Source organism: Phyllostomus discolor, chromosome 3, assembly GCF_004126475.2.
Source record: "Phyllostomus discolor isolate MPI-MPIP mPhyDis1 chromosome 3, mPhyDis1.pri.v3, whole genome shotgun sequence".
In the NCBI taxonomy this organism is placed as follows: domain Eukaryota; kingdom Metazoa; phylum Chordata; class Mammalia; order Chiroptera; family Phyllostomidae; genus Phyllostomus; species Phyllostomus discolor.
The window spans coordinates 22,116,960-22,128,961 of NC_040905.2; the positions used below are offsets into that span (position 1 = coordinate 22,116,960).

Sequence of the window (12,002 nt, forward strand, 5' to 3'; positions counted from 1 at the left end):
TCGAGGATCATGTTCTGAAACGTAAAAGAAAAAACACAAAACATAGCACAAAAGGAGATAAAAAGCATAATAAACTGCAAAATAATTGCCAAAAAGAACTGAAACAAATTACAGATATCATCTACTTTGCCTCTTTTCATGGAATAAAAGTTCTGATGTAAGAGATGAAGCATTATTTTGTAAGATGATTGGAATAAAAGCTATGCTAGCAGCATAAAAGTCTGTGTATGTTTTTCTTTCAAACACCTTTACCCCTGATTATAGACCTCAATCTCATGGCATTAGGGTGTGTGAGCTGGTAAGTAATGACAAAACCTATTCATCTTCAACTAGTGATTGGTTTGGAGACGGACATATCAGGAATGCAAGGTCTATAAAAAGTGTTCCTTAGATTTTTTTTTTTTTTTTAGTGGGCAGAAACTGACAGTGAAGCATGGGCTTTCATTTCTCAGATTCCTGAGGCTCCATGGACATGAGCCTAGAACTGTCTGTAGTTGTAGATTCAGTCTTGCTCGAGCAGCTGGCCTGAAAGAATCAAGCCAATAGGCAGAACGAAAGGCATTCAAAAGAAGGAGTCTTGAAAATATCCATTTTATGAACTTCAAAGATTCATTCTCCCCATAATTCAATAGCAGGAATAACTACAAATCCCAACAACCCTCAAACTACTATGTAAGGTTTCTGTCTGCTGCAAACCTGATGAATACAAGCAGGAAAGGGAAGTGCTGGCAACGTTAGACCATAAATGGGGGATTGGCTGAATCAAGGTGATGGGAAATAGGGCACCACTCGGACTAGTTGAGATGGTATTATGGGGTGAATTGTGGCTTCCCGAAATTCATATGTAGAAGTCTTAAGCTCCCCCCAAAAAAACTTCAGAATGTGAACTTCTTTAGACATAAGCTCATTAAAGATATAATATTAAGTTTTTTAACTTAATCAGAGTTTACTCGGGTGGTCCCTAATGCAGCATGACTTGTGTCTTTATAAGAAGGGGAAATTTGGACGTTGACACACAGAGAGAGGAGACATGTTAAGAGAGAGCCTTCTAGAGCAGCAAGCGCTGCTGACATGGCTTTCAGACTTGCAGTCTCCAGACCAGTGAGACATTGTTTCTGCTGTTTAAGCTTCAGTATCTGGCATTTTGTTTGGCAGCCCTGAAAAACAAATGCAAATGGTAACCATCCAAGTCCTGAAGCACTAACCAGCTATTAAAATACCTCTGCTGTATCTGGGCACTCTGAAATCATACAAGCTCATTCTCTAACAGACCTGGAAATTTTTTTAAAGATAGGAGATCAAAGGGGATTACTCAGTTCTTTCCTTCTGAATAAAAAGTGCTACAAGTGTGAGACAATAAAGTGTGGCCTGTCTAGAAGCAAGAAGGCACAGCAAGGCAGATCAACAGCATTGTTGAGGCAGGTCATTTTTCTGCAATATACTGAGCTCAGGGGGAATGGCAACAACACTGGCCGGTAACTAACACCAGCATCTACAAATCCTGAGGAGGCTTTGATTGGAAGTTGTTGACTTTAGAGATTTTCTGGCACTGTTTTCAGTCGATGAAGTTGACATTTGGTCAACTTAATATTGTAAGGTTCTTGAATTGCCAAAAAAAAATACCTTTGGATTCCTCCACAGTGAAAAGAAATCCCCGATCTCTTTACCCACTCAGTCAGAACAGGAGAGGTCAAAGCTTATCAGCTCTAATTGGACAATGTTCCCTGAGCTAATGTAAGGAATCAGGTTTTTGGTTGTTTGTTTTTAATTGGACTCATGTGGATCAAAATATTTACCAGGATCAATCTTGATTAATAATTTCAGCTGTCCAAGCAATGAAGAGGCCCACGTAATCTAGGGAGAGGTCTATAATACCATACATGATTTCTCAGGTCCTTCCTTTTCACATAAAACACACACTCTTTGGCCCAGAATCATGAATTAAACCTCTAATAAAGTGTATGGGTTAGTGTCTTACCTAGCCAGGAACATTTACTTTATGAAAAAAAAAAAGTGTTATTTTATACCCAGATAATTACCTAGCTTGTCTGATAGTTTTCTAGAGCCGTGTGCTACACAGCCACAGATGTGAACTTAGTTCACCATAACCAGCCCTAAACCAAGGGTGTTCTACTGGTAACTTTCCACAGATAAAGAATTCCTCTCTACGAATGTCATCCATCTATTTACCAAAAGGTAAGTGTTTTCAAAGGAATTAAACTGGGTACCTGCTTTCTTTCCTTCAGTGTGATTATCTTCGGGTTAGGGAATGATTAACCAGCAGAGGAAAGGGCCCAAGGCCTGCTGCTTTACTGCCATTCTCCCAGCCCCACTGGCCCTCTCTGGTGAGCAGAAAACAAGAAAGTAGGGGGATGTTTTCAATTGGCAGAACCTGAGACAGTTAGAAAAGATCCTTCCTTCCTTCCTTCCTTCCTTCCCTCCTCCCTCCCTTCCTTCCTTCCTTCCCTCCTCCCTCCCTCCCTCCCTCCCTCCCTCCCTCCCTCCCTTCCTTCCTTCCTTCCTTCCTTCCTTCCTTCCTTCCTTCCTTCCTTCCTTCCTTCCATTCTGTTGTAGAGTAAGTGCTTCTGTTTCTATTATATTTGGCCTGGAGGAGGGTAGGAGCACTAGAGGATGGCAGTTATGTGACATCTTTGCTTCTAGTCTTTTCCAGGTGGTTATTTTTGGGTGTGCCCCAACTTTGGCTGTATAAAAGGTGGTGGAATTTATCTTACAGCTCATGCATTTCATGATGACATAGAAACAAATCCAGGCTTACTGAAGAGAATGGAGGTGATGTAGACACCCTAGACAAGGATGTCAATGAAAGAGCTGGACTGACCTAGAGCTTTCTTCTCTTTTGTGAGTGTGTTTTGAGTTATATGTAGGATAATAGCTCAATAACAGGGAAAAGTCTGGAAATGTATTAAAGTTCACTAAAAGGTGTGTTTGAGGGGTGTGTGTATGTATGTGTATGTTGGTTGGTCAGTGAGAAAGTTGAAAATGATGGCTATTGTCATCACATGCCTACCTATTTTCATCTTTTTGACAATATCCATGCTTCCCTGAACATAAGGAAGGGTGCGGTCAGAACCATAAACACGAGGATGGGCATGTGGTGGAACCAAACTCCTACAAACCATTTTCCATCTGGTGAGAGGCTTCCTGTTTCCTCACTTTTTATAAAAAATCTTACAGACACTTAGCCTCAAGATGTAAAAATCCAACACAAAATGGACAAAATAAAAGTTAACACCTTTTGTAGCACTTTCCATTCACAAGGCAGAGTTATATGGGCTTTATTATATGCAAAGATAACTTATTTTCACAGCAACTCCAGGGGACCCATAATAACTGTGATGGCATTTTGATGTATTGACTTTGATAAGCTATAGTCTCCGGTTGTCCATTCCAACACTAATCTAGGGGTGGTGTGAAAACATTTTGTGTATTTGATTAAAGTTTGTAACCAAGCATTTTTAAGAATAGCACCCTGGATCATTTGGGTGGGTCTGGTTTTAATCAAATGAAAGGACGCAAGAACGGAACTGAGACTGCCATAAAAAGAAGAAAATGACTTTTTATCTGTGGACAGCAGCCTCAGCAGAAACCCGAGAGTCCCGGCCTGCCCTCCCTGATGGCCCGCCAGCTCTAGGGACGTGGAACCGCCTGCCCAGACATCACCGCTGTGTCAGCAAATTCCTCGAAACAAATCCCTAAACATATGTCTCCTGCTGATTTTGCTTCTCTGGTTGAACCCTGACTGATATAGATTTTGGCACCAGAAGTGATTCTAGAGAAATAGAATCTTAAAGATGAGTTTCTAAATAGGTTCAGGTCTTGCAGACAATTTTGGGCACAGTAACCTGGTTAGATTTATAAGTGTCTACTGCCAGTGGCGAAGAAGTCACTGATATCCCATGTCATGGTGTGGCCATAGACATGCAGAAAATGCTGCCAGTGGATGCTTCTAGTCAAATATTCACAGGATGTGAGGTTTCTGATTGAACCCGTATTTACCACCTTAGCTCATTTTAGTCAGATTAAAGAGCAGAATAGTACTGGCTGTTTCTGACAGTGCTGCAGAATGTGGGGAAAGAAAATGATGAGCTACAGGCTTTAAATTTTCAGTGCAAGCCATGTATAAATCACCTGAAGCTTCTATTACTGACCTGAAACAAAAGATGTTTGTTTCTCCTGTAGCTGCAAGGGGATTATTTCTGTTCAAAACAAAGCAAAAGAAAACCAGTCTGATCCTCTGAGTGACTGAACCACAACACAAGTTGAATTCCCACCTGTACAGAGTGTGTTCTGTCAAAGTCAGGACATGGATCGGGAAGGAATGGAGTCCTGGAATTTGAAATGGGTACGTATGGGCAGATAGCAATGAAGCCGTACCCATGGAACCTTCCAGTTCTGATGAGTCTTCTCTGCTCTAGAAGCAGTCCTTCTACCCGACCTGCAGAGGTTAGCCTGTCTTTGCCTAAAACATTTGTGATGGCTTCCCTGAGGCGTTTCCCTTTCAAGGCACTGCTGATTCTTCTCAAGGCATATCCCGCCATCTCTGCGTCTTGCAGGCCCCAAAGAGTGAGATACAAAGGGTAATGTATGCAGAGGTGGCTGCACATCATAAAAGGAGTAGGTTTTTCTGTTTTGTGCCAATCGAGTTCTTACAAACATGGCGAACATTCCTAAAACCCACCGAACTTTCTGAAAGAAGTGTGGCAAGTTTCAGCCCCCCAAAGTACCACAGCACAAGAAGGGCAAGGATTCTCTGTATGCGCAGGGGAAAGTGGCCTTATGACAGGAGGCAAAGTGGCTATGGTGGGCAGACTAAGATGATTTTCCACAAAACGGCTAAAACTACACAGAAGATCATGCTGAGGCTTGAATGTGTTGAGCCCAGTTGTGGATCTAAGAGAATGCTGGCTGTTAAGAGATGCAAGCACTCTGAACAGGGAAGAAATAAGAAAAGTACCAAGTTATCCAGTTCTAAGTTTCATATATTTTTTTTATTTTATGGCAATGAAATCTTGAGGATGTGTTTACTTCATGTGTTTGCAACTGGGCTATCGGAGATGGAAATAAATTAGGTTCCCATCAGTGGTAATGGATTTTTTTTAAATGCTGTAGTTTTTTCCACTTTATCCAGACACAAATCTAAGAAGTACATGTATAAATGGATATTAAGGGAGTGGGATTGTGGTGATAGGAACATAAAGTTGAGTCAGGCCACAATTTTTGGTTGGGCCCACTCAGCAGAGATTCTGGATATTTAAATGGTTGGCAGGAACCACACATGGGAACAGAAATAAAGAGTTCTTAAACCTAGAGAATAATTGGATGCTCTTAATTTATTTAAAAATAAATTTTGAGGAACAGCTTTCAGAGAAATTTTCTAACAGTGAGATATTGAAATGATAGACAAACTCAGGACTTTCTATATAAACTAATATGCTACCTTGTTTAGGATATACCGCAGAAATTAGGGTATGTAATGATATGAACTTAAAAGAAACAAGTAACTTTTGAAGTATTCTACAAATGTTTACTTAAGTTGTTATAGTTTCTTCCCTTGAATAGATCAAAAGTCTATGGAACTAATCTAAGCGGATTAGAGGATAATGCCCTTGCATACTAAAATTTCTCCTCATTATATTTTAAGGCACATGTTCTCACTCTTAACCAGAGTAATAAAGTCAAATATTTCCAGGGACCAAGAATGCAGGATAAATAATTGAATCAGTCTGTTGCAACAAAACCAAGAGTGGCAAATGTTGTGGTCAATTGAATGATTCATTGAGAAGAATGTAACACAAACTTAAAAATCTCTGCTTTCTCATGGAAACAAACAGTAGAGTAGCAGGTGGGTGGAGACATGGGGGATGCTGGTGAAAGGACACAAGCTGTCAGCTACAAGGCATTCGAGTAAGTTGTAGGAATCTAATGGCACAGCATGCTGACTATAGTTAATACTGTATTTGAAATTTTCTGAGAGTAAACTTTAAGCACTATCATTACACACATAAGATAACCATATGAGGTGATAGATATGTTAATTAAGCAGATAGTGGTAATCATTTTGCAAATTATGTATGTTGCTAAATCATGTTGTGCACATTAAATGTATACATTTTGTTTATTAGAAACACCTGTTAATCAATGGCGGTTTGCTGTCAATTCAATGTCAACAGCAATCCCCAATGTGGTATACAGTGAAGAAGGAAACTTCATTGAGTTCCAAACAGCTCAATTGTGCCACAGCACAGCTGCGAGGCAGCCCTGGGGCCAGGGCCCTCTTTGTCCAGACAGCTCTGCTCTACTCCTTGCTAGTGTGCACTGCCATGGTCTGCTCCACTCTGCTCCAAGGAAAGATCTTCAGTGTTTCCACTCAGCTAGGACAACATAGTCCCCAGTCTTCTGGGAAGGGCATTCTCAGAGCCAGAAAGGAGCTAACTTATACAGACAAAAATCCCTGCTCTTAGGTGATTGGTCTGAAAGGCATCATCTCAATTGGTCAGAATAGGGCACTCTGATTGGTCAGTGAAGAAGCTTATGGGATATATATATATATATATATATATACAGCTGTGAAGATCCTATTGGTCAGGAAAGACTTAGCCCTATTGGTTGAAATAGGATTCCAGGAATGCCTTTAATATGGACTGGTTCAGATGGCAGAAACACAGCCAGCCTGCACTGCCTGCAAGCAGGCAGTTCAGTGCAGCCTTCTCCCTGAAGTTCAGTTTGCAGTTTGAGTGTGAGGACCACATGTAGAAATGGCTGGGGCTCCTTTTTTAACTTCCTTTAAACCTATTTAGCTACCAGGAGCCCTTCTCAGTAGGTATCTTCTTTCTCAGGGTCCACCTACCTCAATAAATTTCACAAGACTATAATAGCATAAAAGGAAAAAAATATATATTATCCTCCATTTCCATGAAATAAATATACACACTGGTGGGAAAGACACATACACACCCACACCTTTCTCCCTTTCTGCAGAATTTTCTTATATTTATAAGTAGATTCATATAGATGAGTAAAAAGATTCAAATATATTTATATTCCATGGACATTTACTGAGTACTGAGAATGACCCAGGCACTGTGCTGGGTGTCTCGTGTGTCTGGGAGCATAAATACTGGCAGAAACCCAAACTGGGTCCCAATCACAGGGCGAAGACAGCAGCTTTTTAGGAGAAAAGGAAAGGAAATAATTACATGAATAGAAAAACAAGATTTCTTTTGGTGTTAACAGAATTACTCTTCAGGCATGCATGGCTGGTTACTGATTTTAAAGAATGTCCATAACATCGGCTCTTGTGGTCAGGATGTTGCTTTCCTGTCAACTTTACAGGTAACTGCTTAGAAGACAATGTTGCTTTGGCCCAGGGAAAAGGTTGTTTTGCCCAGTTAAACAACCCAAAGGCTCAAGTAGCAAGACGTTCAAGCAATTTCTCTGGAATAGCTGCTCTGGCTTTATTTTAAAATGGCTTTAAAACGTGCATCAACTTTTCACAGAAGGAAAAAATATATCAGAAAAAATTAAAAATAAAATCCAGACCCTTTATCTCCCTGGGCTGCACTCTTATTTCATTGACCTGATGAGCAAAGTGAGTATCAGAATAAGGGTAAAGTGATCCACATTACGGCTTCTGAATATCTTACCCCAAGACTGGCACAATGATGCGTATGGAATATTTTGTTTAAGACTAGAAGCTGAATAAAATAAAGGTAAATTATTGGGGAACTCAAAATGAGGCAGATTTTTATAAAAAAGAGATGGGCTTGTTTTTTAAAATAATTTCAAAAAAGAGTAAAAAATATTTCCTAATTAAATGAGATTAAAAAGAATTGACAACTAAAGGCAATAAATACCTAATCTTGGAATTTGTTCTATAATTAAAAGAGGTAAATAATCATTATAAATAGTATTTGGTCAATGGAAAAAAAATGGAATATGGACAGCAACAGAGGTAAAAGTAACTGACACAAAGGAACTGAATTCAGCCTCATGGAAGTTCCTTGCCTAAGTGATTGGTCCCCAACAGAAACAACACAGCCCGAGGCTTGAGTCGCTTCCCGGGTTGATGATACTCTGCACGGGTTATTACAACTGTTGCTAATAGAGTTGGGTGCCGTCTGCAGGACTCCACTGGGAAAGGACAAGAAACTGTGTGTAGTCTTTTCTAATGTCCAACCTGTGTGACTTTTTCTTTGCTGATTTAATTTATATCCAATAACTGTACAAAAACCTAACTGTGAGAGTAACAGATTTTCTGAGTTCTGTTAGTCCTTCCAGTGAATTCTCAAAAGAGAGTGATCCTGGGCATCCCCATAACACTTGGGAAATATACAGTGACATATTTAGTTTTAAAAGAGCATGTTACCTATAAATTATTTTCCAAATGATACCTAAATATATATCAATTGTATATATGTATGTCATTTATATATTATATATTTAAGTAATATGCAATATATCATATATATGTTTGCATTAAAATTATATTTGTATGTATTTATGTAATGGGGGAACCCCCAAAATGGGGAGGGGGTGGAGGAGCACGAAGATAGCACGTGCCTGTGTCACCCCGGCAACCTGGACAGCCAACGAGTGACACAGCAATAAGAAGCACTAGGGCTCGCAGTCAAAAGCTAGGGAGGTGATTGGATGGGAGGGACATACCCTCCCATCTACTTCTGCCACGGCAGGGGATTACAAGGGGTATTTAAAAGCAGAACACACACAAATGCTCTTCTCTCCCATCTCCTGACTGATTGATGGGTCTGCCGCTGGGGCTGAGGTTCCTGAGCCAAAGGGCCTAGCTGGAGGCAGCCCCATGCCCCTGCTGGAGCCAGCCGGGTACAGCCCTAATGCAGCCACGGGCGGGGTCAGGGGTGGCTGGTGCAGGCCCTGTGCACCTCCCTGAGTGATCCAGACCTACCAGGAGCAATACTGGCACTTGGTGCTAGGCTGGTAAAACGAGAGAGGCAGAGGGTGGGGGGCGAGGACGCTTGGGCCAGCAGGTCCCAGGAGGCCGGTCTTGGGAGGCGGTGTGGTGGGGCAATGAGACCCGTGAAGCTGTGGGAAGCTTCCACTGAGGCCACCCACTAGCCATCTGCGCACTCCTCCGATGGCTGGGGTGGGGTGGGGCATCAAGAAAATTGTCCTGTACATTTTTAATAAAAAAAAATTCCTTTTTCCTTTCCACCAGACTCAGTCCCTGGAGTTATTGCCTGTGGGCAGTAGGGCCCCACTAGTTGCTTTTTATATATATGCATGTATATTTGGATGTATACACATCGAGAGAGTAAAAGAAAGCGTAATAAAGATTATTTCATGTTTATCCTTCTACTGTTAGTTTTTTGTTATAAAACATTTATGATTCATTTTGAAATCGTATGTAATGTAGCAAATGAGTCAATACAATGTTCATTAATTACATTAACATACCAGTGTCATGTTGTGCCAGCCTATTATTTCTCCTTTAATTACATTGGTACTTTTGCTTAAATTAACTTACCATATGTGTGTGCAGGTTTTGATAAAAGAGAGCATGAATCCTTCCACTTTATTGTTTTCAAAACAGTTTTATATATCACATACAGGTCCTTTACTTATCCAGTGGATTTTAGAAGCAGCTTGTCCATTTCTAAAATAAAACCTGCTGGGATTTTGTTGAGACTACTTCATTTTTCATTACAATGCTAAATTCATATTGCCAATATTTTATTTAAAACGTTTTAATTTATGTTTAGGTAGGATATTGGTATGAAGTTGTTTCTTTTCCTCCTCCTTCTTTCTCAGAATGTCTTTGTGTATATTCAGTATAGGGCAATGCGGGCTTAAAAACACAAATTGAGTAGTATTTCTTCTCATTTCATTTTCTAGAAGAGTTTGAGAGGACATACAGTTTTTCTTCTTTAAATTAGTTTTCTTAGTAGAATTAATCAGTGAAGCTTTCTGGATTTAGAATTTTCTTTAAGGAAACATTATAAACTATGATTAAATTTCTATACTCATATAGAGCTTTTCAAGTTACTAAGTTTTGCTGAGTTGGCTTTTTCTTTTGAGGGATTTGTCTAATACATTTGGAATAGAAGTCATTGAAAGGATTTTAGTGGAATGGGATGTGATATGATTTCCAATTTCATAAGGTTATTCTCATCTCTAGATAGGAAATACTGTACTAGGAAGTAAGAGTGAAAAGAGAAAGCCTTTTGATAGACATATTTTATAATCTTGGGGAGCTATCAAAGGAGGTTTAGGTGAGGGAGAAAGCAAAGGAGTTTTATCTTTATAAGAGCACAATATGTCAAATATACTTTTTATATATAATATGTGGTGGTTTAACAAATGATAATCACATAATTTTCTGATGACTATCAATTATATAGACAAATCTGAGATTTACAGAAAAGTGGATGATTCATACCTATACTTTAAAATTATGAAGAAATATTTAATAACATGTCATTATTTTGTGTATAGTTAAAGTCTGTTACAATGTTCTAAACAATCTAATTTTCGTATAGTTATTTCATTATACAATTCCTATAAATATGCATGTTCCCACAAAGCATACAAGGAATTATCATATTCAAATATCTGAGCTACCTATGTTAATAGGTGGCATTTATGTATTAGTACTGTGATGACCCTGGAGCTCCTATTGGGTAATGACATGATGGAAAAATATGTGTTGTTATAAAATTGCCTTTCAAATATGTTGCTTCTTTTTGTCCATCCCTTTCCCACTGTATTAAACAAATGACATAATTTAATGCATATCAATTTTGCCCTTCAGTTTTTGGTTCTAGTCAGTTCGGAGACATATTGGATAGCAGTTTTGAGACTATAGTAGTGTTATCAAACAAAAACTTCCGAGGCAGTTGCTTATGAAAAAGAAAGGTTTTATTCAGGTGCTGCATAGTCTGGGAGAATGGCAGGCTCCCTGTCTCAAAGCCTTTCTCCTCCACGAGACCAAGACAAAGTCCAACCATCTTCATCAAGCCCAAAATACAAACCAATGCCCAAAGTTCTTGCTTCATTTTAAAATACCATCTTTTGGAGCCCACAGGCAGCTGCTAAGTGGTCATTCAAGTAGCTTAGCTTGTTTCAGATGGCTGTTCATTTAATGGTCTCCCTCCTGGGAGCTTGTGTGTGGAGCTCACGTGGCCACGCACCTTGCAGCTGCTAGGGCTGCAAGGTCAGTACTCCTGAGAGAGAGTGCAGGAACACACTGGCTTATGTATCACCAGGTGGGCAAGAGAGCAAGAGAGGCTTCCTTCTGGAAGCCATTGGCCATGTGGCTGCTAGGGCTGCATGGTCATGAGCTCCCAGGTGAGGGCATGCAAACACACTGGCTGATGCATCACCAGGTCAGCAAGAGGGAGAGAAAGACATCCTCCTGGAGGCCATGGACCTCGTGACTGCTAAGGCCATGTGGAAACTTTCCATGTGGCACACGGAAAGAATAGGTGAATGCGCCATGCAAGTGCAGGTCACAAGCAAGCCCATCATGAGCAGGAGAAAGCCTTTTCTGTTACCTGGTATCATATTAGCTTGGGTGTGAGATGATGGACCAAGCACTTCCCCAAATGACCAATCTACTTCCCAAACTTTCATGCTTGGGTGGATCTACCACCCAACCAATCCCCTTTTTCCCCAGGCGAGACAGGGGCCTCTTTGGTCCACCACCCTCCAATGCTGCCATTTTGACTTCTGTAGCACACATGCTTGCCTTCCCCTGGTCCCACCTCCCATCTGGAATGGAAGGGTGGAGGAAGGATGTTTAGTGCACTCAGTGTAAGAACCTCTCCCCGCCTCCATCTTGGCTAGGGGGATTGGGGGACTCAGGCTCCGACCAACATCCAATGATAACAATAAGACAAATGTTTCTCAAATTATGTATTATTCAAAAACAAGAAAGGAAGATTTTAAGTGAGAATATTTTAAGTATGTTTTGAAGGACATATGAGACAGGTTTGTGTAGAATTAAT

General features: G+C 40.2%; 1 pseudogene; it reads left to right on the plus strand.

The window, feature by feature from the left end:
• Positions 1-4,675: 4,675 nt before the first annotated feature.
• LOC114507440 overlaps positions 4,676-12,002 on the plus strand; it is a 21,711-nt pseudogene continuing 14,384 nt past the window's right edge.